Genomic DNA, 19,453 nt, shown 5'->3' with positions numbered 1-19,453 from the left:
TTTATTGTTTGTCAAGCAGTTTTGGTATGGTTGTATACGGTACCGTATAAAGTCTTTTATTCAATTTTTATCTGTACTGGATTTGGTCTTCTATTGAATTTGGCTATGTGTAAACTTCTTGCAGGAATCTGTGAAGCGATCCTTGATGAAAAGGTTTAAGGGGCTTGTTTTTGCAAGTTGAATGACAGTATTTATTTTTTTGACATTACGGAAAAGGGTAACTCCAGTTGCAAAAATATATCTGATTCTCCGATGGATGAGACACTAGAGGGAAATGCTGATGGTATTCACAAGGCAGAACAGGGGAAACCCGTGGAGGAGATGCAAAGTATTAACATCAACAATGACAATTTTAATTAGTTAGAGGAGGAGAGTGATAGGCAAGACAGCTCAGGTGACTACGTGGATCAGAATACAGTCTCAGAATCTAGAGCTGCTGAACAAGGTGACACTGACAAGATGAATAAGGATGAGGATTTGATTCCAAAGCTCAAAAAGAAATGAACGAAAGTACAAAAGATATTGCTGAGGAGGAGCCAGAACCTGTCTTTGATGGCACAGAGGTTCCTGAGATGCAGGATCGGAGTTCAACTCGTTCCTTGGATCCTGATCGAGAGGAAGAGGGATCTGTGGCCTGAGAAAGCAGTGGCACTTAAGAATTTTGTGAAGGTAAAGGGTGCTGCAGTGACCAGTGTCCTGCGTCGCCTTTCTTTAAAAAGAGAGGGATGAACAGGCTGCCGTTGATGTAGATAAGGACACTTCAGATTCTGCTAAACTTGGTGAGCAAATCGCAATGCCGCCAAGGACTAAAGAAAGATCTGCTTGGAATCCCTTAAACTACATTAAGGTGTCACCTGATACTGATTCAGGAAGCAAACCTGATCAGGGAAGAATACCATTGAAGAATCACTTATACCTATTGTCACAAAAGGAAGAATTATATTGTATACTAGGATGCCAAGATTGCAGAGAAGTTAGGTTGTTTTTGCAAAGGAAAAGGCTTAGATATGTTGAGATCAACATTGATATATATCCCAGTAGAAAGTTGGAGCAAGAGAAGGTCTATGGGTCTTGTGCTGTTCCTAAGGTCTTCTCTAATGAAGTATTGATTGGAGCCTTGAGTGAACTAAAAGGCTTAGAGGAGTCTGCAAATTTCTTGAGAACGAATTTTTATTGCTGAAGCACCATCAACTGAAGCTCCTTTACCACCTATTTCTGGTGAAGATGATGTATCCGGTGAAGATGATGTATCCGGTGATGGGTCTGTTGATGAACTAGTTCTAATTGTTCGAAAAATGAAAGAAACTATGTTGTTAAGGATCGGTTGTACAAAATGCGCAGGTTCACTAATTGTTTTCTAGGTTCTGAAGCAGTAGATTTCTGTCTGAAGATCAGTACCTGGAAAGGGAAGAGGTTAGTTGGATTTTATTATGTTTTCTTCGACTGCCACTGGTTGTGAATGTCATCTGCTGATTATACACTTGTGGTCTGTGTCGATCGTTACTATTATTTTTCTCCATATTGGTTTAGGATCAAACTTTCCTCAATCAGAATGCTCTTTTAGTTGCTTCCTATGGTGAACGCAAAGTTAAGGCAGGGAAACATTTCTTTGCAGCTTGTTATAGTGTTGCTATTTTTGAACTTGGAAAATGATATCATCTCCTCACTCTAGTGATGGCTTTCAATTTAATTGTAGAATATTAAAAGTACTCTAGATAAGACCTTTTATTGATGTTATTCCAGTCTGATTAAAAGAGGCAACAGTGGACTTTACTTGATAGTTCCCTTTGCTCTCTCATTGTGGTACAGGCTGTTGAATTCGGGCAAAAGCTTGCCAGTGAACTCTTCTTTCGACATTTTCTTGAGTGAGTCCCTGTTCTCCCAGTCTATTTTGTTTTTTGTAACCCTTTCAATCCGTGGTTGAAAATCCTTCTCATTTTTTTATGCGATGCTTTATAATAGTGAGAATCTGTTTGAGGATGGTGACCGTTTGTATCGATTCTTGGACCATGATCCTGCTGTGTCATCTCAATGTCACAACATTCCAAGTGGTATAATTGAACTGAAGCCGAAGCCCATTGCTGAAATTGCATCAAGGCTGAGAGTTTTGTCCTATGCTATTTTGAAGCCTATGCATCAGAAGATGACGTATTGATTATAAAAGTATTCATGGCAGTGAGGAATTTGCAAGGTTTGATGCAATGATATTGCTGAGTCTAGTATCTTCAAAAGTTTATTCACTTCTTTTAACTGATCAAGCATTATTTTTTTAATGGCAAAAAATGTAGTTACTTGAGAATATTCAAGAGCTCCATCGAGTGAAAGTGCAGGACATGCGAAGGGAGGAGAAGCTCGCCTTCTTCATAAATTTGTACAATATGATGGCCATCCATGCAATATTAGTCTGGGGTCATCCTGCTGGTCCATTGGAACGAGGAAGCTGTTTGGAGATTTCAAGTATGTTGTTGGTGGGTGTACATACTCGCTTTCATCCATTCAGAATGGCATTTTAAGGGGCAATCAAAGGCCACCATACAATCTTTTGAAACCATTTGGTGTAAAAGATAAACGATCGCAGGTATGATAGCGGATAAAGTTGATGCTTACAGTTGTGTAATGATTCTATCCACTGTTCTGGATGCGTGTATTTCTGGGTTAACTTATTATGTGGTTTGCTGTTAATTATGCAAACTGGTGAAAATACAAAGCTTTGGTGAAATTATGGAATGAATATAAACTTCAGAATCTGTGTGGTCTATTTCTCTCGTTCCTTAAAGTTTGGTGCTCTTCTAAATCCTCGGTTGTTCAGAAGGAAGAACCAAAGGTTCTGCGTAAGAAGTGATCTAACTATGCGCTGCGGGGTTGTTGATTATGCTGACTTCATCTCGTAATTTTTCGCCATGTAGTTAATTAGGTTGGCAACCGGCCTGTAAGGGTATAGCCTCAACAAGTTTTGTTAAACATCCCATTATCATGTACCCCCCTCCCCCAAAAAAAGAAGGAAAAAAATCATCCTCAAATGTTGAATGCCTCTTGTGGAAATTCACAGTAGAGCAAGTGTTGAATGCCTCTTGTGAATTTCTTTGTGGAAATTCACAGTATCCTATCCCGAGCCTCTAGTTCACTTTGCCCTAGTTTCGGGTGCCCGGTCAGGGCCTGCTCTTCGATGCTATTCTCCTGGGAACATTGATAAAGAGCTGATGGATGCAGCACGGGTTTTCTTAATAGCTGGTAGTCTTATGTTGATTTGAACGGCAAGGTTGCATATGCTAGTAAGATCCTCAAATGGTAAGTTAATTTCAAGCAAATTCTTGGTGCAAAAAGTTCATATTTCTTCCCTAGACCTTTATTTACTGTTATGAAATACAAAACCAGATTCTAAAATTTTCTCTAAACACGCACTTCGCACACTAACAGACATGCAGAGAGTAATGTAAGCATTCATGCACTCTAAAACTCATTGGCATAGGCACAAAAGAACTTCTAGAAATTGACATATTACCTGAATGACACCAATGCTATTGTCTTATTTAACATTTTGGTAAACTTCAAAATTGAGTTGGTAATAGCGGGTACCAGTTAGAGTCTCCCTTTAATATAAACATAGATGGAGTTCACTTCAACAATAAACAAAAGATGTGCAAGACTGCCATGGACTGTGCACCAAACCGAGCTGTAGTGAATCGATATTTCTTCGAGTTAGTAGTAGAGGGATGATGCAGTGAGCTTGATTTATATACTTCTGGAAAAATAACTTAAGTTGCGTGCTATCAATCAATGAACAGGTTTAGTGTTGATTTTGACAAGACCGAGTTAGAGGTACTGAAACATGCATCGAATTACTTAGAGCCAACCGAGTCTGAAGCTTTGCTGGAGATGATTGCTGATGGTGATATACCAGCCATATGATTGGAGATTGAACTGCTAGGGCTTTGACTAGTTTTTCCTACTCCCCTGATCTCTGTTTTGAAAATCGGACCGGACCTGTCGGTTCAACCGAAAATCGTTACTTAGTCCGGTTTAATCTAAACCGGTTGAATCGTTATTAGTGAACCGACCAGAACCGCTGAACCGGACCGGCTGAAAACTGGGAAAAATCGGGATTTTTGTTTTTTTTTTAAAAATTAAACCAAACAACGTCGTTTGTTAAACGAGCCAAGTCGAACTCGAGTATTGTTGAACTCGACTCGAACTTGAAAACTTTAAAAATAAGCTCAAACTCACAAGCTAAAAATTATTAAGTTCAACTCAAACTCGAAATATAATATTGAAACTTGAACTCAAAAATGCTTGAACTAAAAAAAAAATTAGAAGCTCGATTGAAGCCTAAAATTCGAGCTTGATTGAAGTGAAAGAATAGTTCACTCAATGCTCACCAAAAGGCTCCATGATTTTAAATGTCAAATTACCTCTATTATTTATAGAAGTTAGTTATGATGCTCTTTTATGTTTCTTAGCAATGTGAGATTGTTTTGTTCTCATATTTTTACTCTTTAGACTTTTGGGATACTCTTCTATGTTTCTTAGCCATGTAAGATTGTTTTTAAAAAAAAAATTAAACCAAACAATATCATTTTGTTATGATTTTTTTAACCCCAAATTTATTTTTTAATTATAGTTATATAATTATATTTATTATTTAATATGTTTTACCTTAAATATTATGTTGTAGTTAATTTGAATTATTTTGTTTCACTTGATTTTATGGTTTTTAACTTATATATGTTATGACTTGCTTTGAATATGACTTGTGATATAAAAATTATTTTTTATTAATATTTTGGTATTTTTATTTAATTTTTTAAATAATTATGACGTCGTCCGTTTTCGACCGGTCGAACCGATTTGACCGATCAAATTAGTAAACCGATAATATGATCGATTCGCTAACCGATCCGATTCTGAAAACCATGCCCTGATTTACATAATTTTAATAAGGGAAATATCTACTTATTATGTCGTAGAAACTTGAAGATACATGCACACAGTTTTTTATGTCAGCCAGGTTGCAGTTTTTATCAAATAAAATACCAAAGTGGCTTAAAGTTTTTGTCTTGTTGGATTTTAATAATTCCAACCTTTACCTATGATTTCTGCGTTCTTTGATTTCTTAAATTATTTGCCCAAAACCTTCACATACTTATTCTTTTATATTTGTATATATTTTTAATTTAATTTGTAATCTAAATTATTATTATTTTTTAATATTTTAATATTATTATTTAATTTATTGACTGAATTTGATATCACCGATTAACTGGACACTAAATTAAAAAAACAATATAAATAGTAAAGATAATTTATTTTTTGTATAAATACATTTTATCAATCTACCTACACCCATTTTTTTTCATTTAATTTACTATTTTTTTTTAAAAAAAGAATATATTTCTCTATATAAATTGTTTCTTTTTATATTGATATGTATACTATAATTATCACCCAAACCCATATATATAATCATTTTCATCCGGGTATATAATATTTTTTTAATGATTTTTTATTTATAATAATTTTTTATACAAATATATGGATTTTAATCATTTTCATCAGGGTATATTATAAATTATTCAAGTTCTAGTATATATTTATAAAGGTGGTAATCAATTCATTCGGATCGAGTTCGAGTCGGTCATTTCGATTTTAGACTAATTCAGTTTAGATTCAATTTTGGCCAGATCAGATTTGATTTAAAATTAGTTCATGTATATGAAAATTTAGTTCGAATCAGGTATCGGGTCAGGTCAAAATCGGATTGATTGATTTTTGGGTCAGATTAATATAAGTACAGTTGACTTCAAATTGGGTCAATATTGAATCGATTGGTTTCGGTTCAGGTCAACCATTAGATTTTCGGATCAACTTGGATCGATTTTAATGAGGGTTAACTTTTAAATTTCGAGTTAACCGTTGTTGCTCTTTGTCGTCATCGCTACTGCTCTTTGTTACTTATAATTCAAGATTTTTATGTGAAATATATTGTCACATCTGAAATTCAGAGCTAAAATTTTTAGCTTTAATCAATCGAATCAATAAAATTTTAAAATCAATAATTTTATATGGATATATTATTGTCAAAGTCCAAATTAGAGCTAGAAGTTATTTCATTAGATATAGAGATGATATTTTAACTAAGGAAATGTTATTGAATTATTAATCTATTATTAGAAGTGATGATTAACTAGTATTATAACATAAAATGAGAATAAAACATATGCCATTTTACTATTTATCAATGCTAAAAAGTAAATAATAATAATAATAATAAAATATTCATTTACTTACACTCAATTATCAGATTAAAATAGGGTCAAAATTTGGTTTAGATCAGATATGAATAAACTAAATTTAAGTTGTTTTCAGTTCGTGTTGCTTTCGGTTTGAATTAATTTCGATTCGATTTACTTTCAATCCAACTAAAATTCGAGTCAATTTAGATTCGATTCGAGTTATTTCAGATTTCAAATTAATTTTAAGTCATTCAAATCGAATAAATCAACTTAGATAACCGGATAGGAGTTAAATCTATCATGTCCATATATTTATGTGTACGTCATATAAAACTGCAATATTTGAATTGAAAGTAAGAATTAAATTTAAACACGTGTTTCACAAGAGTAAATTCCTGCATAAAGGAAGCACCCGCAAGCTGCCAGTGGAGTCCGCTGCCGCTGCTTTACTTGACCTTTTTCAAGCCCATGGTAAACCATTCATTTGCATTTAAACACTTAACAACAACATTAACAAAACTCTATTCTTATATATAATAAAATACAGGAAGATAGGGTAATAGGATGCCCTCAATGTCATATTGAGAGCAACTTTCGTAGAAAATCTCCGGTAGTCAGAAAATTAAAAATAAAAATAAAATGCAATGCATGTATAAATAAATAAATAAATACATAATTTGAACAGTCTTCATATGTAATCTTCATATACGCTTCTGTAATGAGAAACAATCCATGCAAACACTTAAGTTACTAATTATTCAAATTCGAAATATTTTAAAACTATATCCACAGTGAGTGGATCCTAAAATATTTTTAAGGATGATACATGTACATTAACAACAATAAATTTTTGTATGGTGTGAGTACAAATAAAATTTTAGAGTGAACATCATCAATAAAATAAATAATTAATAGAAAAAAATTCGATTAATCAAAATCATTGTAGACACCCATTTTTTACCTGGCTTAAAAAATATTATAAATATTATTATTATTATTATTATTATTATTATTATTATTTAATTAATATTTTGATGCATGCCACATACAGACCCGAGACATCTCCCCAGCAGTTTCACGACATGTTCACCAACAAGCCGTATCACGTGCACCATACTAGTAGTGACAAGATTCAAGGATATGGGCACCATCCTCAATTGGATTTATCTGCATGATGGAAGGCTAAAAAAAATTGTTAGTGGAAATTATAGACCCACGCAACTACATTCTACCTAAACTATCACCAAAGTCAGCAAATCCAACAAATCTCACCTAACCCATCAACATCTTACCAAAATGTAAGAAAAAAAGGAAAGGAACAAGGGGATTCGGTGAGGATGGAAACCATAAAAGGGAGGAGGAAAGAACGGATTCAAGGGAGAGGGGGGAAAATACGAACAAAAGGGGGATTAGCAAGCAAGAAAGGAAAAACAATTGTAACAAAAGGGGTTTTTTTTTCTTCAACAAACAAAAGATGCAAAACAAATTGTAACGGGTGGAGAAATAATTTGTAGAGGAGAAATTTTCTGCTACCTTATTCAAAACAAGAAAACAGTGTACAAAGGAGGTTTTTTCCTCTCATTCGAAGATCAATGAAAACAGTAGCTCTCTCTTTCAACGAGCCAAAGCAATACAAAGCCAAATCATTCATACAAGGTTTTCTCTTCATTAATATTTACAGTAGCATTTTGTTTATTCGTTTTAATGGTTTTCAAATTAGATGCCAAATACAAGATAAAAATAAAGAATAAAAAGGGTTTAGAAATCTACATGGGTCGTGCGAAATCATATGGGTCTTGTTAACTCTGTTTGGTCGTCTTTCGGATTCCATGTTTAAAAAAAAAGAATTTAGGTTGGCCAGTAAATAAAAAATCTGAATCAAATCAGAAAAGGAAATCAAATTTTACCTGCTATAAGATTTCACATCGTGTATAAAGCAAAGTCGGGGTCGCGTTCTTAGGTTTCCAAAAGCGTTTCATATTGTTCTCTTGTTTCGGTTTGGATCTAGGAGAGTAGATTCTTACCCATAGACCTTCTTCATCAGTGTTAGGATCAAAGCGACGAGAGTTTTAGGAAGACTAGGTTCTTAGTTTATTGATTCTAGGTCTCAATTTAGTGATTAGAGAGCAAAACGGAGAGAAAAATGAGATAGGGTTTGGGATCTCAGTCGATTGAGGAACAAAAAAAAATTAAAGAGAGCGGCGCTGATGTTTTAGCCAAGGGTTGTATGCTACAAGTCAAATTTAACTTAATTTAGGCTTTAAGTTGGTTGGGTAAAATGGCAGTGTTTAGCCTTGGATGAATACACGTGGGGTGAGTGGAATGATTACATGTGAATCCATTAAATTAGGTTACTGGAAGTAGGTTTAGTTTTGTTTTTTTAAGTAATAAATTTTATATTATTTTAATATATGATGCATTTTTTTACATGTACATAATTTTCTATATTAAAAGGTCATAATTGTCGGATAATTTTGTATATTATTTGTTAATTCGATGATTATTTTTATTTATTAATTTTGTATGTTATCCTTGTTTGCATAACTCGACATTATTACATAATTGAATTAAAGGTAATATTCTTTTAATTTAAAATCGTTTTAAGTGGGTTGTCTTAACTTATTCGAGATCCGCTTTTAACGAATTTAAAATAAAAGTGTATCACATTAGTGATATCTAAAATATTAATTCATCACTTTAAAATTTGGTAATGGAAGAAAAAATATTGGGCTATTTAAATTTATCGAGAAAAGGTTGTTATAACTATTTAAGATATGGTCTCGATATTTTTAAATAATCAAATATTTTTTATCTTTCTAAAGGCTGGATAATTTTAACTTAATCGATCTATTTTTTTTATGGTGAAATTTGTATGTTGTTATTTTGTTGGGGATCAAAAATTAAATTAAATTTGAATTTATAAATTTCATTGCAAAGACATTAATTAAGCGACACAGTACCAATTTTGGGCGCTGTGGGGGTGCTAATCCTTCCCCACGCGTAACCGACTCCCGAACTCGTTTTAAACGAATCTTTGGTAAACGCATGCCAGCTTTTGTCTTAAAAAATGATTTTTCTTAAAATTGTTTTTAAAAGACGTTTTTAGGTATTCGACCTACCTAACCCAAAAGTTGATGGCGACTCTTTTTAATTCTTTTTAATTTATTTCAAATTACTCCAAAATCACCCATTTTCCAAAATTAAAAGTCGTAACTATTTTTAAAAAAATTAAACGATTGTTCCGAACCCGAAAACGGTTACGACAGCTTGGCGACTCTGCTGGGGACCAGAATTTTTTAGAGAGTCAGTCTGTAAATCGCTTACACATTGTTGTTTGGTAGAAATTATGAGTTCGAGTCTTTAGTTAACTTTTGATCCTTTTATTGAAGTTTTTAATTGCTTCATTTTATTATTGTCTTACTAACATTTTTATCTTTGTTTTCAGATTTGTCCAAAGTTTTGTCGAATGGTGTCATTTTCCTTTTGAGTCAAAGGGTTGAATGTTCCTCCTCACACACGTCACGAGCATTTGCATAACATAAGCTCTATACCCGAGCTTCGAACCTTTCTAAGTGGGGGCGAAAGCGACGCCTTCGTGAGAATTTATTCTCCGTGCAGGCCTAGCAAGTAACCTTCGGGATTCATATACCTTATGTTTTCGTGAGAATTTATTCTCCGCATAGACATAAGGGAATGTATCCTCTCGAATTGAACTCGATCCGTTTAAGCCTATAATGGGTGAGGATTGAGGGTTTGGCAGCCCAAGGGGGCACTAACATCAAGGACAATTCGAGTACCTTTTTCTGTTAGAAACACAACTACGCATATAGTGAACCGTAGAACGATCACCTGAGGTATAGATATATCGAACCTATGTCTGTCAGTAGGTACCCAAAATAGGTGTACACAAAGGAGGAGCGTTTCTGAACCTTTTCTTTTTTACTTTAAATATTGTTTAATAACAGCATGCGAACTAGATACCATGTGGTTAGGATTAATTTATTGAAAAATCATTGTGGGTATATAACATGCTTGGGTAGATATCATGACGGGGTAGGTGTTATATTCATCTTTAAATGACATTTTTATTTGTATTCAATTTTCTTACTTGTACTAATTCATTTTCATTTTTTTGTTTTTTTGTTATCTGCATTGCATCATTCAAGATTAAGGGTGTTGATCTTTAGTTAATCGTCAAATTGGAAAGCTTTCAATAATGGACGAAAAGTATTTAAATCAAGTAGTTCAAAACTCTGAGGTACGACAATGGGCTGAAGCATTACAAAGATTGGAAGGGGACAGTTTGCTAGCTGATCACATGTCAGATTTAGCGGGTTATGCTTCCGTTTCTCTTAAAAGAAATGACATCCAGGACTTACGAGACATTTGGGAAAAATGGGAGTCTAGTAAGAAGCGACAGTTTTACCAGTGTTTTGGGGATATTTCCTATCTGTTATATGTTGATATAGATGATGAGTTGATCCGAGCCTTGATTCAATTTTGGAATCCAGGGTACAACTGTTTTACTTTCAATAAAGAAGACATGGTTCCTACCATCGAAGAGTATATTGCCTTGTTGCGCATAGAGGATGCTCAAGAGAATCGGATTTATTCCAAGTCCATCAAAACTCAACCCTTCAGAGTCAAATTAGCCAAAATCGCAGGAGTGCGTGAGGAATGGGTGGTTGCTCGTACCAAACAAAAAGGTGAAAGTGAAGGCATTTCTTGGATTGCTATTAAAGGAATCATTCAAAGTCATCCTGACGAGAAGGTGCGATTTGACCTCTTTGCACTGGGTATTTATGGCTTAGTCATTTTCCCGAAGGCCTTGGGATTTATTGAGGCTGCAGTTGTGGATTTATTCGAGCAATTACAAAAAAGGGTCAACCCTGCTCCTGTAATTTTAGCAGAGACTTTTCGATCCTTGAATGCTTGTCGAAGGCTTGGAGGTGGTCGATTTTCAGGATGCGCGCAATTACTATATGTCTGGATCCGTAGCCACTTCTGGAAAATTGAAAAAATTTCATATCATCGGTTTAGTACAAGTTACTCGCCTTTGAGAGAATTTCTAGAGAAAGATTGGCCAAAAGGAGTCACTAAAGACATGTGGATAGATGCCCTTAAGAATATGCAAGACAAGGATATTGTTTGGCGTGCCCCTTGGCAAATACAAAGTGAGTTCCTCTATAAGTGCGGTGACTATAATTGGGTGATGTTGCTCGGTTTATGGGGAGCAATTGGGTACGCACCACTTTTGGTTATGAGGCAATATGGTGGCCATCAATTTATCCCAGTCACTGCTTGACTGCACTCATCTGAGTTTGTATTCTACGGGAACAATTACAAGAAAAACATCTCGAATGTAGTTAGAGGATGGAAGAAGACTTTCTGTACTAGAGCCGATGCAGCCAAGGTAATGTTGACACCAAATTATGAGGAATGGAGGTCTATAAGAAAGAATGAAAATATTCCTCTACCTGACCAAAGTAAGGATATAACTATGGAGGAACGAATTCAGATAGTCCCATCGGAGATAGAGATCTTAAGAGCAGAATTCGAAGCTGAGAAAAAAGGTTGGTCGAAAGAACTAGAAGAGATTCGACAAGAAAAATTCATGTTGAGTATTGATGTTGACTTCATGCCGCACAATTTGCAATGCTAAGAAAGAGAAAAGAAAAAGTAGATTCGGAGTTGAAAAATCTGAAGAAGGGTTACTACAAGCTGCAAAAATCTAGGATAACAATTGGGTCAAGTAGAGCATCAGCCCAGTTAACCAAAAAGTTAAACGCAGAGAAACATCGAAATAGAGATCTGAAGGAAAAAAACGATCGTCTACTCAAGAGCTTGGAGAAAGGGAAAGAAAAAATAGAAGAGCTTGAGCTTGATAAGAGGGAGCGGATCATAAGATACAAGGCCGAGAGTCGCAAAGCTATGGAAGAACTAAAAAGGGAGAAAGATCGAGTCAAAGAGCTAGATGCTGAGAAGACCATCACGATCAGGGGATTTGAAACTGAAATAAATAATATGCTTGTCGAACTTGATATTAGAGGACAAAAAATCGAAGAATTTGATATTAAAAGAAATAGGTGGGAATTAGAAAAGAAACACTTCAATACTAGGCTCGAAGGAAGACAAGAGACAATCAACAGCTGGATGAAAAGGTGTGGAGATAAAAATGTACAAATACAGAGTCTTAATCGAAGGATGCAGGAAACAAAAACGAGACTTGAAGAGGATCTGGCTCAATGTCGGACTAAAATCACAGAATTCGGTGATTATATCCTGCAACTCGAAGAATCCTTGTTCCGAGGAAGGATTATCATAGGACCAAGTAACATTCAGGAAAGTTATGAAGAGAATGCCTTACTGCGAAATCAAATTCGAAGCCTGGAAAACACACTGCAGAGTTGTCAAGTACGAATCACTGAGCTAGAAGGAAATCTCCAAGGAACTATTGAACAGTGGCAAACATCGAATGATTTCTATGAAGAACAGAGTGCAGATAGAAGCAACATGGTAGTCGAGGCTATAATACATATGAGTGAAGTTGCCAGATACATTGGGGAATTAGCTGTCGAAGCAAAGGTCATCGAGCATCACATCAATCCGGTTTCTGAGTTTGGGAAGAAGATGTCTTGGTTGATTAAAGAAGTTGTCGAACTTAATCGGATGGCTAGGCCGTATCTGTAGAAGTGAACTATTGTGTAATAAAAACTTTGTGTTCCAATGGAAGTTGTTCTATGATAATTAACTTTTTGAGATCAATACCTTTTACATACATTCATTCTGCATTGCATTTATTTTAAATATTTTGCATTAATACATGCATTCATTCATTAAAACACTCAAAATGATGTAAAATATAATTTTCAATCATTGTAGTTATTCTGGCACTCAACTCACACCCGTACGGTACTCGGAATACAACTAAGAAAATGGAAGCTAGAATGATTCAACTTGAGCAAGAACAAAAACAAGCTCAAGAAGAAATGAGAGAGATATTAAATAAGATGGAAGCAGAGATAACAAATTCGCAAACTGGTCTACTACAAAGGATGGAAGAAATGTTTAAGAAACATGCTATAGGTAGAAGGATCACGGATGGCCAAATAACGTCATCCGAGCAAGATTTATCATATCCTCCAGGGTTTGAACCAGGGGCATCACATCCTGCGGGGTTTACTTCTGATCCCCAGCACCTACCAAGGTTTACACCAGAATCTGGTCCTCCTCCTGGTTTCACACCTGTACACATCTCTGCTCACCCTTCGGTACCTCAAGAAGCACGACCTCATGTATATGTCAGCAATGAGAATCAGCAACACCACATGGGATCTGCATTCCCAAACAATTATCAGCATGTTACTGAACACTTAACTCCAGATCTAAATGAGTTAGCTGAAAAGGAAAAAGCCAATGAACAAATAACTCAACAGTTGAAGAAATTGGAAGAAATGGTAAATCAGTAGAAATGATTGAACCGTTCTATGGGTCTGACGCCAGAGAGCTGAGTTTGGTCCCAGACTTGATCATCCCTATAAAGTTCAAGGTTCCTGAATTCAAAAAATACAATGGATCCACTTGCCCTTCCTCTCATATTATTATGTTTTGCCGGAGGATGGCTGGCCATGTGAATGATGAAAAATTATTGATTCACTGTTTTCAAGACAGTTTAACAGGTTCTGCCGCCAAGTGGTATAACCAATTAACTAGAGCTCACATCAAATCATGGAAGGACTTGGCAAAAGCATTCCTAGAACAGTATCACCATGTTACAGATATAGCTCCTGATCGGTGGACTCTTCAGAATATGGAAAAAAGAAGTAATGAGACTTTCCGACAATATGCCCAAAGGTGGCGTGATATTGCTGCCCAGGTCCAACCCCCTTTACTCGAAAAGGAAGCTACTGTAATTTTTGTCAACACTTTGAAAGCTCCATACTTGGGCACTTGCTTGGAAATGCCACCAAAAATTTTGCTGATTTGATCATCTCTGGTGAGCTCATCGAAAATGCTATAAAAGTGGCAAGATTGAAGTAGCTGAAGGGTCTAGCTCCAAAAAACCCGTATACCGGAAAAAGGAGAATGAAGTTGCAAGTGTATACCACAAGAATACTGCAAATAGTGTCACAATAACACAATCAAAGGCGGAGAAGAATGACATGAACACCGTCAGAAATGATTTCAAGGGACCTCGCAAGGAGAGAGAAAAAGTATCATTCACACCACTACCCGTACCCTATTCAGAGATATACGCTTCTTTATTAAAAGCAGATGTGGTACGCCCCTACCGTTTGACTCCTCTTCAACCACCGTACCCTTATTGGTATGACGCAAATGCACATTGTGATTTCCACGATGGAATTGCTGGCCATTCTATTGAGAATTGTTTTGCCTTCAAAAAGATAGTGCAAAATCTGATTAACACAGGAGGATTACAGTTTGACACAACAGATGTAAAAAACACCCACTACCGAATCATGGAGGCAAAGGGATAAATGCAATCCAGAAGGAGAATATGAGGAAGGCAAAGAAAGACGTTCATGAAATTAAATCTCCCTTCAGTTGGGTATTCCAACAACTCTGTTAGGCTGGCATGATTCGACAAGATCCTAAGCCAAAGACCAATGAGTGTGGACACTATTTCAAATATCACCAAGAAGAAGGACATGAAATTCAGCTTTGCCCTGAATTCAGGGGGTTATTACAAAGATTGATGGATCATAAGGAGGTAGAGTTCTTTGAGGAAGATAAGGAAAAAAGAGAAGAAGATGTCTTCATGACAGAAAATTCTGAGCCCGTTCACAGAACAAGTAAGCCAGTGGTCATTACTGTGAAACCATCAGCAATGAATTCTGGGTCGTCAACACCAAAAGTTATAATCACAGCTCCTTCACCATTCCCATTTAAAGACACCCGCAAGGTGCCTTGGAACTACACTGCCAATGTTTCATTAATAAGGGAATCTGGTTCGCTAGAGAAAATAAAGGTAGTTGAAGGTGAAGCACTAGGAGGCAACTTGATAACTGAAATAGTGAATGAAGTTGGTCACTTCACAAGAAGTGGGAGGTGCTATTCTCCCGAGATATCGAAAGAAGAAGACAAAGTGAAAGCAAAAGGAAAAGTTGTAGTGGTACCGCAGAAGATATTCAACGATGAACCCCCACCAATGATCAATAAGCCGGTAACAGAAACACAAGCTCAAGAATTCTTGAAGTTTCTAAAACATAGTGAATATAGTGTAGTTGAGCAGCTACACAAGCAACAAGCACGAATTTCGATTCTGGATTTGTTAATAAATTCAGAGGTACATCGGAATGCTTTACTGAGAGTGCTCAATCAAACGTTTGTGCCTGAGGATATACCAGTGAACAAGTTGGATCGAATTGTAGGGCACATAGCTGCTGACAATTACATAACTTTCACTGATGATGAAATTCCTGATGGAGGAATGGGATCGGTAAAAGCCCTCAATATCACAACTCACTGTCATGGTCATGTCTTACCAGGTGTTTTGATTGACAATGGGTCCGCACTTAATGTTATGCCTATGGCCACATTACGAAGGTTACCGATGGACAACTCACATATGAGGGCCTACCAAAACATTGTCAGAGCCTTTGATGGAACTCAGCGGGATGTGCTTGGAAAGATAGAGGTACCACTGTTGATTGGACCAACTGTCTACAATATTGATTTTGTGGTGATGGACATCAACCCTTCATATAATTGCTTGCTTGGGAGGCCATGGATTCATTCTGCAGGGGCAGTCCCTTCGTCCTTACACCAAAAATTGAAATTAGTGTCAGATGGTCAGTTGATTAGTATTGGGGCAGAGGAAGAAATTATTGCTTCTGTGACGACTAACGCCCCATATATTGAGACGGATGAGAATGCTCTAGAGTGTTCCTTCATAGCCTTAGAATTTGTCAATGCTACTTTTGTTGCTGAAGGAAACAAGATTCATCGCCCACGTTTATCTGATTGTACTAAGATGATTGTGCGAGAGACTCTAGGAAAAGGAGCCAAGATAGGAAGGGGTCTTGGTAGATGCCTGCAAGGGACTTTATATCCCAAATTTGTCATGATGAAGAGCGATCGCTTTGGGCTAGGATTTAAGCCTGATTTTCAGCAAAGAAAGAAAGAAATGAAAAAAAAGAGGTGAAATAAGAAGAGCTAGACTAAAAGGAGAGGACATTCCATGGGAGCATATGTCTTTTCCTCCTCTGATGAGCTCTTTCAAGTTTGGAGGAGTGTTTGATATAGAGCAACAGTTAACCAGAGAGCTTGACGAAGAAAAGCAGATGAAAGACAGCAACTTGTTCAATGAAGCTATGGAGGGTTTGGTCATTAACATGATAACTGGGGATGATAAAGCAGGAAGATATTTGACTGGAATCCGTCCTTGCTTCCCAGGGGAAACACTGAAAAATTGGATTGCAGAGGATCTCCCTATAGTTTTTAAGATTAATTCAGAGTAATACCCAGTACTAATCCTTATACTTGTGCCCGCAAGTATTAAGGAATTTTCATAAGGGCAGCTATGTTAACTCTACTTGCTTTCAATAAAAGACAATCTTTTGTTTCTTAAATGACCATCATTATTTTATATTTTCATTCTTTATTCTTTACATTCATTTCATAAATTTTGGTCTCCTTCCAAATATATATTCGATTCAATTTTTCCCTTTGCAGGTGTCACCATATCAATAGCATGAATGTTTATGAATTTAATACTGAGATAAACATTGAGCAACCCATATGTCTGGAAGAAATCAATGAGTGTCAAGATGAGGTAGAATGTGATGTTCCTAACGAACTATTAAGACTGGTAGAAAATGAGGACAAACAGATTTTACCTCACCAGGAAGAAACTGAGGTTATAAACTTGGGAACTAATGATGATAAGAGAGAAGTAAAAATTGGCAGCACACTTTCTGCTGAGATAAGGCAAGACTTGATAGATCTTCTTCGAGAATTCAAGGACATCTTTGCATGGTCTTACCAAGATATGCCAGGGCTGAGTACAGATATAGTAGTGCACAAGCTTCCGATAAAGCCTGAGTGTAAGCCAGTTCAGCAAAAGCTCAGAAGAATGAAGCCAGAAATGTTGTTGAAAATTAAAGAGGAAGTGATGAAACAGATTGATGCAGGGTTTCTTCAAGCGGCAAAGTATCCAGAATGGATTGCCAACATAGTCCCTGTGCCAAAGAAAAATGGTAAAATTCGCATGTGTGTGGATTACAGAGATCTTAATAAAGCAAGCCCGAAGGACAATTTTCCATTGCCTCATATAGATACTTTAGTGGATAACACTGCTGGTCATTCGTGGTTTTCTTTTATGGATGGCTTCTCGGGGTATAACCAAATAAAAATGAACATCGAAGACATGGAAAAAACTACATTTGTGACTATGTGGGGCATATTTTGCTATAAAGTGATGCCATTTGGTTTGAAAAATGCTGGGGCAACTTACCAAAGAGCTATGGTGACTCTTTTCCATGACATGATGCACAAAGAAATTGAAGTGTATGTGGATGACATGATTGCCAAGTCCAGGACTGAAGGTGAACACATTCAAAACTTGAGGAAGCTTTTCCAAAGGTTGAGGAAATATCAATTGAAACTCAATCCAACTAAATGCACATTCGGGGTAACGTCAGGGAAACTCTTGGGTTTCGTGGTTAGTCAAAAAGGAATTGAGATTGATCCAGATAAAGTAAAGGCCATTCAAGATCTTCCACCGCCTCGTACACAGAAAGAAGTTCAAGGATTCTTAGGAAGGTTAAATTATATATCTCGATTCATTTCACAATTAACTGAAAAATGTGACCCAGTTTTCAAATTGCTTCGAAAGAACAACCCCGAAGTTTGGAATAACGAGTGCCAAAAGGCTTTGGAGATAATCAAGGGATATTTGTCTAAAACTCCAATTCTGGTATCACCAGTCCCTGGTAAACCATTGATTCTTTATCTAACGGTCTTTGAAAATTCAATGGGATGTGTATTGGGGCAACATGACGAATCTGGAAAGAAAGAGAGAGCTATCTATTATCTAAGAAAAAAGTTCACTGATTGTGAGAGTCGATACCCGCCAATTCAAAAGCTATGTTGTGCTTTGGTATGGACTACTCGAAGGCTCAGGCAATACATGTTATACCATACTACTTGGTTGATATCTAAGCTTGACCCTTTGAAATTTTTAATGGAATCACCAGCTTTAGCTGGTAGATTGGCTAGATGGCAGATGTTGTTATCAGAATTTGACATTGTATATGTGAACCAAAAAGCAATCAAAGGGAGTGCCATAGCAGATTTCCTTGCAAGTCGTGCCTCAAATGATTATGAGTCCTTAAATTTTAATTTTCCAGAAGAGGATCTGATGTGCATCACAACCAAGGAGGAAACAAATTCAGATGATAAATCTTGGAGGTTGTATTTTGATGGAGCATCTAATGCTTTAGGACAAGGAATTGGAGCAGTACTGATTTCCCCAGAAAATGTCTATTATCCTTTTACAAGCAGATTGGAGTTCTTTTGCACCAATAATATGGCAGAGTATGAGGCTTGTGTCATGGGGTTAAGAGTAGCTATAGAAAGAAAAATCAAAGTGCTCCAAGTATATGGAGACTCCTCACTAGTGGTGTATCAATTGCGAGGAGAATGGGAGACAAAGGATCTAAAGTTAGTGGAATACCGAAGATTGATCCTTGAATTGGTAAAAGAATTTGAAGATGTCACTTTCAATTATCTCCCTCGAGAAGATAATCAAATGGCTGATGCTTTGGCCACACTTGCTGCAATGTTCCAAGCAAATAGAAGAGTTGACATGATGCCAATTAATATGCAAATGTATAATACCCCAGCACACTGTTATGATATCGAAGAAGAGGTAGATGGTCGTCCATGGTATTATGATATTTTGCAATACATCAAGCATCAAACTTACCCACAATGTGCGTCTGAGATCGATAAAAAGACAATAAAGAGAATGGCTGCCGGATATGTATTAGATGGGGAAGTTCTGTACAAAAAAGGTAGTGATCAAGTTTTGATGAGATGTGTGGATGCCCGAGAAGCAAAAGGTATACTTGAAGAAGTGCATGAAGGGATATGTGGAACACATGCAAATGGGCTTTCTATGGCCAGGAAGATCATGAGATATGGATACTATTAGGCCACTATGCATTCAGACTGTGTTGATTATGCAAGAAAATGTCACA

General features: G+C 36.3%; 1 pseudogene; it reads left to right on the top strand.

Moving 5' to 3' along the window:
* Window positions 1-500: 500 nt before the first annotated feature.
* Window positions 501-5,085, top strand: LOC120180304 (annotated as a pseudogene).
* Window positions 5,086-19,453: the final 14,368 nt, after the last annotated feature.

The sequence above is a fragment of the Hibiscus syriacus genome, unplaced genomic scaffold (assembly GCF_006381635.1).
Source record: "Hibiscus syriacus cultivar Baekdansim isolate YM2019G1 unplaced genomic scaffold, ASM638163v2 tig00112491_pilon, whole genome shotgun sequence".
NCBI lineage: Eukaryota > Viridiplantae > Streptophyta > Magnoliopsida > Malvales > Malvaceae > Hibiscus > Hibiscus syriacus.
This window is presented reverse-complemented; position numbering and strand designations above follow the sequence as displayed.